Source organism: Cavia porcellus, unplaced genomic scaffold (genome assembly GCF_034190915.1).
Source record: "Cavia porcellus strain 051 isolate PalLab524CR breed Dunkin Hartley unplaced genomic scaffold, mCavPor4.1 scaffold_10, whole genome shotgun sequence".
Lineage (NCBI taxonomy): Eukaryota > Metazoa > Chordata > Mammalia > Rodentia > Caviidae > Cavia > Cavia porcellus.
Window position 1 is genome coordinate 55,535,049 of NW_026947493.1, and position 17,145 is coordinate 55,552,193.

General features: G+C 45.0%; 1 long non-coding RNA gene across 1 annotated transcript in view; it reads right to left on the reverse strand.

The window, feature by feature from the left end:
• Positions 1-15,366, reverse strand: part of LOC134477905 (uncharacterized) — a 45,966-nt gene extending 30,600 nt beyond the window's left edge. Inside the window, exons 1-2 of the long non-coding RNA XR_010050200.1 lie at positions 14,639-15,366; positions 2,160-3,344 (exon numbers count right to left, since the gene is read on the reverse strand). This is a non-coding gene — a long non-coding RNA (uncharacterized LOC134477905). The remainder of the gene's footprint in view (positions 1-2,159; positions 3,345-14,638) is intronic.
• Positions 15,367-17,145: the final 1,779 nt, after the last annotated feature.

Genomic DNA, 17,145 nt, shown 5'->3' on the forward strand with positions numbered 1-17,145 from the left:
CTTCTTCTATTCATGACTCCCACATCGGGTGACACTGAACCTTGTGGGGAAATTTGATTCTGTTTTTGACCAGAATCATGGAACCGAGGGGACACTATAATTTGTATAGCATTTGTATCTAAGTTAGCTTTTTTAGCTTTGGAATCCTGGCTCATAACAAGAAATCTGGGGTCATCCATTGGTTGCATTTAATAAATGAATGTTTTCAACTCGCCACTCAAAGAAGGCAACCGTGTTTTCCTCGGCTCGTTGCCACCCAGGTGCACCCAGCTTCCCGGAGAGCCCCCCAGAGCGTGCAAGCACGGGAGGACCCACGTGGCATCAGGGCCTGTGATGACTGGAGGGGCTTTTGCTGTCTAGGTGACTTCCAAGCCGCGCTGCTGCGGGTCCTCCAGTGGAACACGGTGAGAGCCAAGTGACTCAGCTCACTCTGGCTCATCTGCCGGCTGCCACCCAAACCTCAGAAGCACACACAGTCGGGTTTTGACTCTGGGTCGTGAAGACTGGACTTAGCTCGCTGCGTGCACGCTTCCTGACCCGGATTGGGCTCCACCTCTCCATGCTGGCCGGAGCCTCGCTGCTCCTTCCCAGCTGGGACAGCTGTGCAGGGTGTGGCCGTGACCCCGCTCCCTGACCACACTTCGGGCCACACAGAGCCTCTCTGGGTGTCGCCGCGCACTGCCACCCGCATCTCTGCTTCCTTCGGGGTTTGGCAGGAGGCTGTTCTGAGGGCATTGATGAGGCCCAGCGGTGTGGCCCGAAGCCCAGGGCAAAGGCAGCAGGCTGGCTGCTTCAGGCCCAGACCGAAACTGTGGTTCCTGAGCACAGGCACGGGCCAGGCGGGCAAAGCCCGGCTCTTATGAATGAGGCTTAATCGACACTCGGATTCTCTAGCATCAACTGCTGCCCCTGAGAAAGCGATCATTCTAGGTTACCAGTCTGTATGTGTATGTGTGTTTCCTTTTTTTACTGTATTTTTTCTGGGGATTGAACCAGGGCTTTATGCACACGAGGTGAGCACTGCACACTGAGCCACACCCCTGTATTTTAATGTGCATGAGCTCGTGACTGTGACCTGTGATCTGGTATCTATAGATGAGGAGATAGAGGGCAGCAGAATCAGACGTCAGAGCCCCGGGGGAGGAAGACAGGACGCAGTGGGCAGTGGTGAAGGACAGGAAAGGGTGCTACTCCCCACCCCCACCCCCACTCCCCGTCCCTAGCTTTCTCCTGCCCAGTTTTCCTGGCTGACCTGGAAGTGGGGTGCAGAGCTTTGTAATTAACAGGCACAACCTCATGCAGCGGTTCTCAAATTCTCTGCACCCTTTAAGGGTGTGAGCGCTCCTTCTGCGCAGGCGCACGCCGAGGTCTGGCTAGGCTGATGTCCTTGGCCTGCTCCCGGCCAAGGGTTCGCTGACCCCAGTCCAAGATGTAGCTCCATGCCAACGCCATGGGTTCAACCTCCAGTATTGGGAGTGGGGAAACCAGATCTCCAAGCCAAAGGAGGCTTTAAGAGTCCCCAAGACCGGGAAACCCCACTTGGGTATCTTCTCTCAAAGAGCCTGGGGAAACCCTAAGGACAGCTCAGCAATGGAAGAAATCCCCACTCGTGTTTTGTGGGAAAGGAGGGCTGGCTGGCTGTCACCCTGGAAACTCCCCAGGCTCAGGAGTCTCCCTGCAAGGCACCACAGCCTGGCTCAGGGTGCCTTGGGGTCCCTGGCTGCTGCTTGGGCCCGTCATTCACTAGCTCTCAGGACCCCGTCCCTTTAGCACTATTCACAATTAGCCTTTCTGCAGTTAGAGCTAATCAGCTGTTCTAGTGGCAACAGGATTTTCTTTCTTTCTTTGTTTTAAATTAGATTTTATCGGTACATTTTAGGTACATGTCATGTTCACATGCATCATAGAGAATTTGTACCTGTGCATGGATTTTCAAGTCTGGCATGGAGTGAGACCCACTTCTGAGCAGCGAGAAGGGCCGATGGTGTTTGTGGCACATTTCCTCAGTGCAACCCCGACTCGCTTTACCAAGTTTGCAAGTGTGGGCAAAATGTGCAGTAATGTAATCCACTTTAAAATTGGATGCATGATTCTGAGCTTCTAGATCAAAACAAAACAAAAACAAAAAAAAAAAGGAAAGGAAAGGAAAAAAAACCCACCTAATCTGTTTCAAGACCTTCATCAGTGTGATAAATATGGAACGATTTAGAGGAGGAGAATCTGGCTGTGGTGATGAAATTAGTTGCCGAACTCAAGGTTACACAGGCCGATGTGCTTCATGGGTATGACAGCTGACTCAAGCCAAGACAAGCAGGCAAGGATGACAAGGTACGGAGCAGCCTTCGGGCCGAGGTGCTCCTGGGCCCAGGGCTCGGTCAGTCTCACACTGGCTCAGAGTTCTGGTTCAGCTCTTTCCCTCCGGTAGCAACAGAGGCCCCAAAGACCTTAGGTTCTGGGGCTGATGGCTCTCAGTTTCAGAGTACAGAGCCTGGGCCACCCTCCCCAGCTCAGCGAGGAGGGCTGGAGCCCATGTGCTTTGCATGAATCCTCAGGTGCGGCCAGGCTTGGGACAGTCATGTGGACAGTGCAAAGCTGCCTGCAGCTCTGCTGGGGGAAGAGGGCTGATCTGCAGGACCAGAGGCACCAGGTTAGGGGCACCTGAGATGGGGTGCAGGCAGCCCCTGTGTCTCTCACCATGCTGGCTCCCCTCTGGTGAGAAGGCAGAGTTAACTGTGAAAACCTCTGTACATCGCCAGAGCTGTCACCCTAGGGACCTGGACATCTTCTGAAGCCAGAGGAGAGCATTATTTTTAAGTAAGATCTGAACAGAAGGCTTTTCAGGTCCAATGTCCATTCTGTGTATGGCCCAATGTGACCAGCAAGAATTATTTATCAGGTTGGGTTAGGGTGTTTTTTTATTGCCCAAGTGGAACTGAAAGGTTTTGTTTTGCGTTGTGTTTGTTGTTCTTGGAGGCAGGTCTCGATATCTACTTCATGCTGAACTTGAAGTCAGTGTGCAGCCCAGGTTGGCCTGGAGTTCAGCCTCATCCTCCTGAGGGCTGGGATTACAGATGTGTGTCACTGTGTCCAGCTGAACTGAGTTTTATCGGTAAGCAAGACTGCGGCAAACCAGGCTGTCTTCTCAGGGACAGTCTTGTCCTATGCTCATCATGGCTGGACTGACACAGCAAATACGATTCCACTTGAGATTGAGAATACACACAGGTGATTTCCACATACTTGTGAAAATGGAGAGTATGCTCACCCTCTTCACCCACAAACCAGAAGGGAGTCATTTCCCATGAAGAGATGTTTCTCATCTGCACAATACTTCAACTCTGGCTCTGCAAGCAAAAATGTAATCAACAAATTAGCCAATTGGTTTTTCCTTTTATGAGAAATATTCCTCTCTCTTTTTTTCTTTTTGCATTTAACAAGTACTACATGCTTTATTCAAAAAGCCTGTCTCCCCTACAAAATCAAACTTGAAAACGATTGGGTGTGTTTACTATTTAGACCATCATACTTGCCATCTGGGTTCTATTTTTACAGCACTTTTTTCTTTAGTTTCAGCAGAGACACTTTCATTCTCAGGAAAGCAACTGACAAGAACAAGACAGATCCTGAGCTACCAGGGAACAAGAGCAGTTAAGACTCCAGCAAGAGCAATTAAGACGAATTCACAGCCAAATGCTCTTATAAGAGGAGCAGGTGATCAGCCCGGGGCATCATGAGAAACTGATCGAATACCAAACACTAGCGCAGGTCTGGAGGTTAGGACAATTCGCTTTCTCAGATGAGGTTTCATTCTGGAAACCGGAATCAGGTGAGGATTTAAAATCCCATTTTCCAGGGAAACGGATGGTTACAGAGCCTGAGACAAAAGCTGGATCAAACCAAGAATCTTCATCTTTATCGTAGCCTGAGCATTTTTTCTGTTGAAACCTCTCTCTCTCTCTCTCTCTCTGAGCTAGGGTCTCATTATGTAGTACAGGCTGGCCTTGAACTCATGGTAATTCTCCTGCCTCAGCCTCCTGAGTGTCAGAATCATAGGTGGCCCTACCACACCAGGTGCCGTATTACACTTGTCTGGAATGATCTATCTTCCTCCCTCTATTTACTGCCTCCCGTAAACCCTGGAGTAGTCCTACCTCCTTTCCGGAGTGCCCCTGGATTACTAAGGTTCACAGACTTATGTTTTCTTAGACTACCACACCAATTATAATTATTCATATTTATTTACTGATTTGTCTTCATCACTGTTTTATTTTTGTTACCTATTCCTCCTCAACTAGATTGTAAGTTTGTTGAAAATAAAATCTATAGTTTATTCTTTTCTCATCTAGTATATAGGGCTGAATGTATAGAAATACAGAGATAAATATTCAGCTGATTGGGCATAATGTTAATATGAATGCAAAACATTAATATTCAAAGTCAACTACAATAGTATTCTCTGCATTTTAAAATAAATTGTGCTTTCCTTTTTCTTTCTTTCTTTCTTTTTTTTTTGAGATGCCATCTCTCTATGTGGTTCAGGCTGGCCTTGAACTTGCCATGCAGCCCAAGCTGGCCTCTAACTCCTGATTCTCCTGCCTCAGCCTCAAGCATGCTAGGATGACAGGCATGAGCCATCAGGCCAAGCACTTGTGGTTTTTCTTAGGTTACTGTGTTGATACAATTTTATCTTTATTCATCTTCAACAGTTTCACTGGCATCTTATATTTAGAAAAAAATAGTGTCAATGGTATCCACATTTTAAAAACATTTTATATTAAAAAATAAAAACATGTATAATAGTAATAAGTATAAAACTAAATAAAATCATAAGTCAAACCATAAAAAAAACTTAGCACAGATAAAAGTCATCATCCAAATACCACTTCTTCATGGAAGGCAGAAATATAGACTTTTTCCATTTGAATAATATTTTCCAGGCTGGGGAATTAGCTCAGTGGCATAAGCGCCTGCCTTGCAAGCAGGCAGTTGTGAGTTTGATCCCTGGTACCGATAAAAAGGAAAAAGACAAAAAAAAAAAAAAATTTCCAAATTGATCTGGGTGTGGTGGTGCATGCCTGTAATCCCAGCACTCAGGAGACTGAGGCAGGAAGATTGCTGCAAGGTCTAGACCAGCCGGGGCTACAAAGTGAGTTCAAGGATAATTTGAACTGCATAGTGAAATCCTGTCTCAAAAAGACCCCAAAAAAACCAAACTTTTTTTCCCAAAGTTTAATATGCGTTTGCTAATCATAAGAGTAATAAATGTTTAAGGGAAAATCTTGCAGTCCAGGGTAAACTGCTTGTTTAACAGACAGAGAATTTTGTAGTCAATCTCCAACACTGCCAGCAGAAGAAAAGAAAAAGATGCTGAGCTCAGTCTTGATCGGATTTGACTCGTGCCCCTACATTTGTAAACCAAAGTCCTAAACCAGTCCCTAGGGGTAGAATTGTGCTGGCCATAGTTTTTAAAAATGTGAATAATTTAACATGATGTTATGGTTGATATACTGTGTCAACTGAGAAGTTTAGAAGTTTAACTAAGAGACTCAGCAGGGAGCCAGGATCCTTGCTTTGCAAATATCCTGAGCCTGTACAAGAAGAAGACACAGAGGTGGTGTGAGCACTACACCCACCCTGGGGGTGGTGTAGCCTGTTTACAATATGAGGGAGAGGAGGCTTGCTGCTTTTGTTGGCCACTGCCTTGAAGTGTTGCCCTTGTGCCATGCCATCTGATTGGATGCCATCTTGGAGCCATGTGATTATGGACTGCAACCTCCACAAACTGTAAGCTAAATAAATCTTACCTTCCTTCATTCTGGGTGTTGGGTATTTTGTCCTAGCAATGAGAGAAAAAGTAAACCAAGACAGAATTTGGTACCAGAGGAGTGGGGTTGTTGCTGTGACTGTACCTGACCATGAGATACAAGAGCCTTTGGGAATGGCTTTATAAGAAGAGTTAGGAAAGGTTTGGAGATGTTGTCACCTGAAACACTAGCGCTGGAATACCTTAGGCTGTTCTGTATGGGAGATTCTGGTCAGAGTTCAGGAGACCAGAAAGCTGATAGAAATCCTTCCAGTAAAGGCTCAGGAGGTTTCTGCTGGGAAGGACTGCACTGGGTGCTGGACTCCAGATGATGCATATTATGGCTTGGCAAAAAAAGTTTGTCTGTATTTTGCTCATGTCCAGAGACTGCCTGAGACTGAGATTAAGGGTTGTAGAATGATTAATCTTGTAAGAAATTTCAAGGCAGTTGAATGTTGAGGTGGAGGCCTGGCTATTGTTGGAAAATCAAGAGCAAAGAGCCCAACAGTATGATTTAAAATGTTATAAATTTGACCAGAAAGGAAGCTCTGCTAAAGCTGTGGACTGCAAAGTTAGAGCTAAAGAAATATCAATTGCTGAGAATGAACAGGAGAATAGAAAAGATGGCCTGAAAGCATCACAAAAAGTAGCAAATCTCTACTCTTTGCAGCCTCAAAACTGCTAAAGTGAAAAACTTTGTTTTGAGCTGAAAGCCACAGAGAACCATGTTCCAGAATGGTGGCAGCATAGAAAATTTGCCCCTCAGAATTGGGTTCATAGTGCCCAGTGATCAACCACTCAACCACTAACCAAGAGAGAGGAGAGTCTGATTACTGTTCCAACTGACAGCAGACCTTGGCATCGTCCACATGGTGCTGGTTTTAGGGAGATAAACAGTGCAAGAGTTCTGAGGTTAAAAAGGCTTACACCTGGATTTTAGAAGGCCTACGAGGCCAAGCATTGTGCCCCTGAGAGGGCAGTGTGTGAAGCTGTGAGTGTGAAGCCAAAGATGCAGTGGAGAACCCAGAAGTTTGGGAAAGCCAGGAACGTGGATCATCTAAGGAAAGCTATAAGAAGGGAGCAAAACCAGCCCAAGAGAGAAGCTGTGGGATCAGTAACCACCAGAGGTGCCATAGGAGTGGAGTCGCACAAACCCTTTGGAGCTCACAATTTGCCACAGATGGTCTCAAACGGTGCATACAGAATTATAGGATTTAATGTTTGTCCTGCTGGATTTTGGACTCACTTTGGTCCTAATCCTTTGTATTCTTGTTTGTAACTTTTGGAATGAAAATGTTTATCTTGTGCCATTGAATGTTGGAAGTGTTTGTTTTCATTTGTGCAGGGTCTTGCAATTAAGAGTTGTCTTTTTAAATCTCAGAGGAGTCTTGGGACTTGGACTTTTCAGCAAAGCTAAAACTGTTAGGACTTTGGTAACTCTTGCAGATGGACTAAATGCTTTTGCATAAAGGATTGTGCATGAGTCTTTGGAGGGCTAGGGAAAGAATGTTCTAATGTAATATAATACTGGTTCTTATGGATAGGTATACCTGTGTTATAATGTTCAAGTTGTGAAATGGGAAGAGTACGCATGCTTTTTTATCTGGAAACTGGTTTAAAGAAATGTCTGGTTGCCAAATTGAAAAGGGGTTAATTGTTATGGTTGATACATTGTGTCAACTCAAGAAGTTTAGAAGTTTGACTAAGAGACTCAGAAGGGAGCCAGGATCGTTACTTTGTAAATATCCTTAGCTTGTGCAAGAATAGGGCACAGAGGTGATGTCAGAGCTACACCTGCCCTAGGATGGGGGTTAGCCTGCTTATAATATAAGGAAGAAGAGGCTTGTCCCCCTCCTTTCCTTCTTGCTGCTTTTGCTGGCTACTGCCCCTGTGCCATGCCATTCTGCCTCCAGTCAGCTGACTATGAACTGAAACCTCCACAAATTGTGAGCTAAACAGTCCTTTCCTTTCTTAATTTTGGGTGTTGGGTATTTTGTCCTAGCAATGACAGAAAAGTAAACCAAGACACAGGAGTTCTCATGGTGGCCCCTGATTCAATCTGGAAGGTTTCTCCAAAAGAGATCAGTTCCCAGAGGATGCACAGCAGAGGAGACTTGGAGGATCAGGAGCAACTGGGCTGCTGTTGCTTGTTGAGGAGCAAGGCCACAGCGACGCCCACTCTGCCAGCCAGTTTGTGGGTTCCAAGATCCAGAGCTCCTCGGCCATCCAGCCTGCTGTAGCATGCTGTCTGGTACCGGCACTCAAGAGAGGGGACCTGGAGAGAACCCTTGTGGTTCATCTCCAGGATACAATGAGACCATCTCAAGAGCATAAAGCCTCAGTGTTTTCTGACAGGGGGTCACAGCATGTTGAGTATGGTAAACACTTCCATGCCCTGCTCCACTGGCCAGTATGGATGTCCTCTTTGTATGGGGTTGGGCGCTGGGGCACTCCAGCTCCCTGCTCTACCTCGAACTGATCCACAGCCCTGGTTTTATTTTGTTTTGGGATAGATCTCAGTCTAGAACTTGTGATCTTCCCCCAGCCCTGCCAAGCTGCTGGGGTTACAGGTGTGTCTCTAGCCCCGGGGGCGGCCCTCCTCCTAGCTTGCAGCTGGCTCTGTTGTGTGTGGACCACCACTGAGTCACGAGGAGTCCACTATCATGAGCCTTCGAACAGCCACTAAAGTGGCCACTTGTCCTTGGGCTGGTGTTGACACTACATAAAGGTTGCGCTTATGTCGTCCCTACATCTGTGTGCAGCTGATGGGTTCAGAAACATGATTTTTACATTTTTCCTTCTGGTTATGTATTCATGGAAAACAGCTGGGAGTGTAGCTCAGTGGTGAAAGGCTTGCCTAGCATGCATGAGGCCCTGGCTTCATTCTTCCAAGTTAGGAAAGGAGAAGAAAGGAAAGGGGAAGGGAGGGGAGGAAAGGAAAACTCCTATAAGTAAAAAAAAAAAAAAAAAAAATCGCTGGGTGTGGTGACCCATGCTTGTAATCCCAGCAATCCACTCGAGAGGCTAGGCAGGAAGATCACCAAGAGTTTGAGGCTAGCGTGGAATGCATAGTGAAAGCCTGTCTCAAAAAAAAAAAAAAAAAGACAAAATTAAAAAATCAGAAATATACAAGATACCTGTGTACTCCTATGTCTCTCAATAGTACCAACTTTTCAAAATTCCCTTTGTACCTATTGCCTCTGAGTTGTATGCAGAGTCTACACTAGGAACTAAACGTTTCAGCAGTTATGAACGTTGCTTCTTTAGCTCCTTTAAAACCCCTGGAATGCAGCTCTTTCTCAGTCAGGAAAACACCTGCAGTCCTCCAGGCAGAGCCACAGGCTTGGAGTCAGGAGTTGGGGGATGGATGTGTGGGGCAGCCGGGAGACACCTGAGCGGCGGGAGAGCAGCAGGCGCCTTCGGAAAGGTGTTTTGCTGCCTTTCTTTCCATCTGGCACTGGGCTTCTGTACTAGAGAGAAAGGAAAAGGCCAGCTCCCCAATTCCAGGCTTCTCCCTTTGGGAAGATCATTTGGGATGAATTCAAACTTCTACTTAAACTATAGTCAGCATTTAGAGTAAGTGATGATCAATAATGTAGAATTTGCGGCATGATCTGAACTGTGCGTGAAATTTCCAATTTATCAAGAAGTTGCGCCTTCTGTAAATGGAGGGACCTGGGCCAGACGACTCATGAAGATCTCCCGACTGCAGGCTATGGAATTCTCAGACTCTGTCTGTTTGAACCCCACCATCTCACAAGGCCAGCACAGACCAAGCTCACCATGCAGGCCCACTGAGTTAAATTAGAAAGTGGGAAAGATTGTAGCTAACTAGGTTAATTACCATTGTAGTCAGGGATTGCAAGGAGAACAAGACTATATAGGACACATAATTTATAGTATTATTTTGTAATAATCACCCAGAATCAAAGACAAGAAGTACAGGAAATCTGTCCACACACTAAAGACCTAGAGAATCCTGCCAAGGGCCTGGATCCCGCAGCAATGTCCTGCATGAGTCTAGCTGAAGACCTAGAGCCCATGACAATGCTTCCCACAAGTCCAACTGGAGGCCCAGAGCCCACGACAATGACTCATGTGAGTCTGTTTCATGGATCTGCACTGGAAAGGCCCAAAGGTAAGTGATGGAAGGAAGGAAGTCTAAGCGAGAAAGTCTACGCCAGCAGGATGAAGTATCTGTGTCAGTAGGTTGAAGGTTCTGCACAGGAGCCAAGAAGCAATGCTTAAAGACCAGGGCTCCCCTGAAAAGTACCACAGCCATCCTCAGCAACAACAAGGTCCCGGGCTCCGATGATGAGAACAGACCAGTTCGCATCAGGAAACCAATGTACCAAGCTTCTCCTAGTGACTGACCAGCACACATCTTCCCCTCCAGGGCCAGGAAGTGATGCTCAAGTAAGGATCAGAGCTCCCCCAAGGTGAAACATAGCCATTTTTTGGTGACAAAGTCCTGAGTTCCTCCAATGATAACAGCCGAGTTCATATCAGGGAAGCCAGCATGACAAGTTCCTGCAGGAGAACCAACAGCTCCAAAAGAACCAACATCTCCAAACAACACTTAGGAGAACCCACAATGCTACTCTCTTCCTCTCCACTTCTCCTGTTTAGGCTGGCAACAGTCCTCAGGTGGGCCATCTACACACAGCACCACACTGATTCAGTTTAGCCTGTTATTACAATGACACCAGTTTTCAATCCACCACAATTACTTGGTAAAAAATTCAACTGCAGTTACATAGAGATTGAGAAAGCAAACTCCTTTGAGGCAGGGTCTAGCAATTATTTTGTTCTTAATTAACTTGAAGTTGAGGGTTGTCAAAATGTTAAACAGCAACAGAATTAGGGTTTCAAATGTACTATAACCAGGTTGCAGAAATAAATATGTTAAAGTCTGAGCTTGCTATAACTGAACACGGAGTTAAAGTGTGCCAAACTAGGGTAGGCTTCCTCACAGGTGTCCAGGAAGGAGGGCAGGCACCTGGTGGATTCAGACTGGCCCTGTTTATAATTGTTTATAATTATAATTGCCTCTTTTCTCATCAAAGCAGAACCAGTAGGAATTCTCCGTCCCACATACTGACCCCCACTGTGCACGCTGCCCGCTGATGATTTGGCTTCAGAACTGTTCACTTCGTCCTCTTAAATGCTCTTAGGGTAAACTGAGTGTGGTGGCTCACACTTGTAATTGGAGCACTCCGGGAGACTGAGGCAGGAGGATTGCAAGTTCAAGCTCAGCTTGGGCAATTTGGTGACTTAGTGAGACTGCCTCAATTAAAAACATTAAAAAAGGACTGGGAATGTAGTTCAGTGAGAAGGCCTGGGGTCAAACCCTAGCAGCAGCACCGCCACCATATACACTATGTATATAGCATTGTGTGTGTGTGTGTGTGTGTGTGTGTGTGTGTGTGTGTGTGTGTGTGTGCATGAAGACACTTGTGCTGAAAGTCACATGAAAAGGGAGTTGATTAAAGGGTTAGCTTCCTGGATACCTTGGTTGATTAAAATTAAAATGTCCTCAATGATACCAGCTTCTCAATATTCTGAAGAGTTTTTTCTTTTTAATTTGTATTAGTGCATGTTTGGGGTATGCAAAGATTGTGTTCATCCTGGGAAGCTGGTGCATACATAATCTTAAACTTTGTCTTTAAAGAGAAAATGTAGCCAGGTGTGGTGGTGCATACATGTAGTCCTAACACTCAGGAGGCCGAGGCAGGAGGATTGCTGTAAATTCATGGCCACCCTGGGCTGCACAGTGACTTCAAATCCAGCCTGAATTACATAGCAAGACCCTGGAGACCCTGTCCAAAAATACAAGACAAGGCAAAGAAATAAATCAAAACAAAACAAAAGAGAGAGAGGGAGAGAAAATGTGTCAAGAAGTAAAATCATGTAATCAAGGGACCTAAATAATTAATTCCTTCAAATACTTCAATTATCAGACATTTTAAAATTTTTTAAAAATTTGTATTTATTAATGTATTATTTTTTGTCTTTATGAGACAGAGTTTCACTATTCAGGTCAAATTGGCCTTGAACTCTCTGTAATCCTGCCTCAGCCTCCAGGAGGGGATTATAGGGGTGTGCCCCCACACCTGGCCAAACTTTAAATGACACAGCAGATTGCCTTGGTGACTCACTTTCTGCCATGCATAATTTCAGCCTATCTGACTCAGGATGTGTGACCTTCCAAAGGTGAATGCCACCCCAGTCATCAGGCCCATGCCAAACTGAGATACACTGCAGTGTATTAAGCATTGCAGGTGTGAAGTGGTCCCAGGTGTACTTCGTCTCTAGACAGACTCGTGGTTATCTGTAGGTGGAGAGTGCGCGCATTCAGCACAAGACAGTAGCAGGTCTGCATTGCTTGTTCTTCTGACCAGACACGCCAGAGCCAGCTCGTGTAACTCTCACGGGAATATCTGAGAGCTTCCTACTGGATGGCGAAGACCAATCCCATGATACCTGTTCTCCTGCAACAGACTACACAGACAATAGAGCGGAAACATCCCACACCTGTGTGACAGTGTCAGTCTGAATAGCACAGTCTGAATCAGTTCTTCCAGAGTGCATCTCTCACCAGGTGTAGTGGCACATGTGTGTAATCCCAGCACTCAGGAGGCTGAGGCAGGAGGATCGCTGTGAGATTGAGGCCAGCCTGGGCCACATAAGTGAGTTCAAGATCAGCCTGCACTACATAGCAAGGCTCTCTCTCTCTCTCTGTCTGTCTCTCTCTCTCTCTCTCTCTCTCTCTCTCTCTCACACACACACACACACACACACACAAGTGCATTCACTCTAACGTGTGCAGAATTGTGTTGACTGCCTTATCATTCTAATTCACTTAGATGCCCAGGTTGTGTTGAAATGCTTTCCACAGAGTCTCTCTTCCACAGCCACTGCCTGTTTTCTGGGAGCCTTTTTGGACTGCATCCATGTGCCCCCACCCACTGGTCTGTCCCCCAGTGGATTCCCATTGACCTGAGCTTAGGGCCTGTAGCCTCAGCTTCTGAGCCACTTGATAAATGTTCACTGAATAAAAATCTAAAAGAGCAGATTTTTAGAGTTCTCATCACAAGAGAATGGTATGTGAGGTGCTGTAAATGTTATCCAGCTTGATTCAGCCACTCCACAATGTATACATATTGTAAAACACTGTATTGTACACGACAACTATGTAGGACATTTTTTGGTCAAGAAAAAATAAATTAACTGTTGGACATGGTGGCATGTGCCTGCCCTCCCAGCTACTCAGGATGAGGAGAGAAGATCTCGAGATTGAGGTCAGTGTGGGTAATTTTAGTAAGACCCTGACTCAAAATTAAAACATCAAAAGGGGTAGAGATGTAGGCCAGTGGTAGAGCACTTGTCTGGCATGTGTGAGTCCCTGGGTTCAACTCCTAGTGCCCAAAATAAATAAATAAATGAATTTTAAAATGTTTGTTGGATAGACAATTTTATATACAAGCAAGAATAATTAGCAAATTTGCAAAGGTCTGTTTATTCTTTGCCTAAGATTTAATTAAAATAGTCCATTAATAATAAAGGCATTCATGCTTGAAATAAGGTTATTTTTTCTAAAGTTAAATGCATAAGTGTTGTCTTGCCTTAGGTCGGTAGTCTAGCAAAATACCTCCTTTAGCTTAGGTTCAGTGAGTTAGCTGTTCTATATGTTGCAAAGATCTACTGAAAACATACTTTCATCCTGCTGAACACTTTCATACTGAAATAATACAGCAACATAATTAGATAATAGTATCGGAGGGCCTAAAAAAATGGTTGGCATTCAGTAGATACCTAAAACTTAACTAATTATTTCTCTCACATATGTTTTATTTATTTTATACTGGGAATCCCATTCATGACCTCCTGCTTACCAGGCAGGCGTTGTGCCACTGAGCTATATCACCAGCCTTACTTTTAGTTTTTTGAAACAGAGTTTCAGTGTGTTTCAGGCTGGTCTTGAACTCACTATGTAGTCTAGGCTGGTCTTGAATTTATGATACTCCTGCCTCAGCCTCCCGAGCATTTGGATTACAGGTATACGCCACCACACCTGGCTTTCTTATAGATATATTTTTTCTTACATTTTTTTAAATAGTAAAAACTAGTTATAGAGCTGGGTGAGAAGCCTTAAATTGATTTTAGCAGAGGATGAATGGGAAGGGGGGGGTGTGTGTGTAATGTTATACTGTGTTTTGACCTAGCAAATAAGTTTAACTACTACATCTAAATCTACAATACTACCCGGGCTTTATATTTCCTGGTAACATAATGAAAATGCATCTAACTTAGGATGCCAAAAATATGCATAAAATATACAATATCTAGTTAAATTCAAATTTCGGATAGTGAATAATTTTTTAAGTGTAGGTATGTTTCCTCGTAATCTTTGAGCCATGTTAAGAGTTGGGACACGCTTATCCTGAAAAAGTTATCCATCATAATTTGAATTTCAAATTGGACTCAGCATCCTGTATTTTCAGTTGCTGCATCTGACAGTCCTAATCAAACGACTACCAGTGAGTGGCTTGAAAAGCAATAATAATTTGGTGTGCTTTATTTTATTTTTAAAAAACATGTTACTGGTGGCAGTCAACCAATTTCTTGATGGCTTTTAAGTTCATTTCTTTCATTGTCCTAAGCCTACGGTTAGCTGGCATAATGGTAGTGTGATTTCACCTTCCCTTAGCAAATGCTTCACAATCTAAATATCTATTTTGGCTCCCCGTGGTTGCCAGAACGCGCTCTCCCTCCCAACAGTTGTTAGTCCTGGCTAAAAGCCAGACATTTGGTGTAGCGCCATCAGTTGCTTACCCTCCTGGAAGTGCTGTGGAGGCGCCCACGGCAGGTTTTCCTCGCTGGTGTGGATCAGTAGCCAGGAGCCCATCGCCCTGCTGTAAATCTGCCCTGCCCAGCGAGCAGCTCTGAGCATGCGCACAAAGCCAAGAGGGGCCAGATGCTTGAGCAATGCGGCCTGCGGTCATCGGTCAGCAGTGGCCTGGCCTGCGACCCGCTGCGGAGCTCTGGTTCACAGAGCAGAGGCACCGCAAGCCAAGTGTGGATGGAGGCCTTGACAGGGCACCACCAGCCAAGAAAGAAAAAACAGAAGTTGCATTAAATTGGTCCTTTTATGGGCACTTCCCCCTTCATTATCACCTCTCTCCAGCAGCCCTATCAATCATCCCCAGCCTGAACGCTAAACCTCCAGGGATCTGCTAGGTGAGCAGCTGTGGGAGGCCGGGCCTCCTGCCAGAGCAAACCCCAGCGCATTCCGGGGACCCGGCCAGCTCCAAAGCCCTCTTGCCTTTCTTCTCCCAGCCAGAGGGATTGGAAGGCGGTCTCCTGCCCTCCCAGACCACCTGTTATTTCCAACTGCACCAGCTCCTCCCCGGACTCATGGGGACACAGACAGCTCCACGGCTTGCTGCCCCCTTCCACCAGCTGCTTCCGACTGCCCCTCGGCAGCGGGGCAGGGCACTGCGGAACCTCTGCCCTGTCTTCTTGTTGATCCCATTTTCGCGGCGAGCAACTGAGTCCTCCTTGGGTTTTAAGTCACCAACATGCCCTTCAGATGCGTGTAGTGCTGCGGCTGTGGCTCAGTCCCTGGGGACAAGCCACACCCTTGTGTGCACAGCGCTGCCAGGAGAAATGCTAAGCCAGGGGCTTCCCCTAAAGCTGCAGACCTGCCCGCAGGAGGATGCAAAACCCACGAGGTGAAAGGGTGCATCTTTGAGGCTTCCTGAGACTTTCTGGGGTGAGACAAATAAAAAGTGAGCTGGTAAAGTAGTTTTCAAATGCTGGTACACATGAGAATCAACCAGGAGACTTAAAGTTCACTAGCAAAGATTTTTTTAAAAGATTATTTTATTTTTTTAACGATCCCAGGGCCAGCGGGGCACAGTGGCATACCTGTAGTTCCAGCACTCTGGAGGCTGCAGCAGGAGGATCACTGAGAGTTCAAGGGTGGTTTGGCTACATGATGAGCTCAAAGCCAGCCTGGACTACACAGCAAGACCCTGTCTCAAAAACCCAAAAGAGAAAGAAAGAAGAAAACGGATTGGATAGGGCTTGGTGATAGAGCTTGCCTGACATATGCAGGGCCCAGGGTTCAATCTACAGTCTGGACACACACACACACACACACACACACACACACACACACACACACACAGGTGAATTGAATGATGATAAAAACACACAGTAAAAGATCCTGGGTTATAGAGTTATAGCAGTTATAGTAAAATTTATGGCTTGAATAGTTTATTAGAAGTTTTAAATCAGTGATCCAAAACTCCATGTTGAAAAATAGAAAAACAAAAAGAACCTGACACAAGATAGAAGAAAATGATGTAACTTTTTTTCCTTTCCCATTGGAAAAGAATCCAGCTATCTCACTGCAGATACAAAGTCCCTATGATGAGTGTGATCACTATGTACCCCTAAAATGTATCAATAAACTAATTTTTAAAGAGATAATAAATATAAGCAAAAATAAAGAGAATCTTAAAAATCAAAAATTGTTTCTTTGAAAAGATAAGAAAACGGACAAATATGTAGAAAGAGTAACAAAATGGGAGCTTCTCGGTGGCAGGACATGTGCTTAGCACGTGCAAGGCCCTGGATTTGATCTCTAGCAGGAGAAAAAAATGATTTACAGTATTATTTATAACAGTACGGCATATTAAATATTGAGAGATAAATTTAATAATTATGAACAAGATGTGTATACCAAAGACTATAAAACGTTGCTGAGAGATTTTAAAGCGCTAAATAAATAAAAAGAAAAACTTCATTTCTGAACTGAGTGTGGTTAAAAGTATCCATTCCTCCTAAAGCAGCTACAGAATCCATCTAATTCCAATCATCATTCCAACAAACTTTATTGTTGAATGTAACAAATTTGTTCTAAATTTGAATGAAAAAGCAAAAGATCTGAAATAGTGAAAACAAACTTGAAGTACAAAGAGGACTCACATGGTTTTATTTCAAGCTTTCATCTGGGGCTACAGTGGTCATGACAGTGTGGACAAGGCAGACAAGCAGATTAGGTAGAATCAAGCCCAGAAATAGATCTCTGCATGTACCGTCAGCTGATTTTCATAAACATGCCAAGGCTCTTCAACGGGAAAAGCAAATCTTTTCCACAAATGGTGCTAGAATAACTGAATACATGTGTAGAAAAATTGGACGATAGTCTTTTTGTCACACGAGGCACTAAAATTAATTCAAGATGGATCCTAGCCCTCATGAAAAAGCTAAAACCATAAAGTTTTCAGAAGAAAATGCTGGAGAATATTTTTGCAAACTTGGGCACGGGAAAA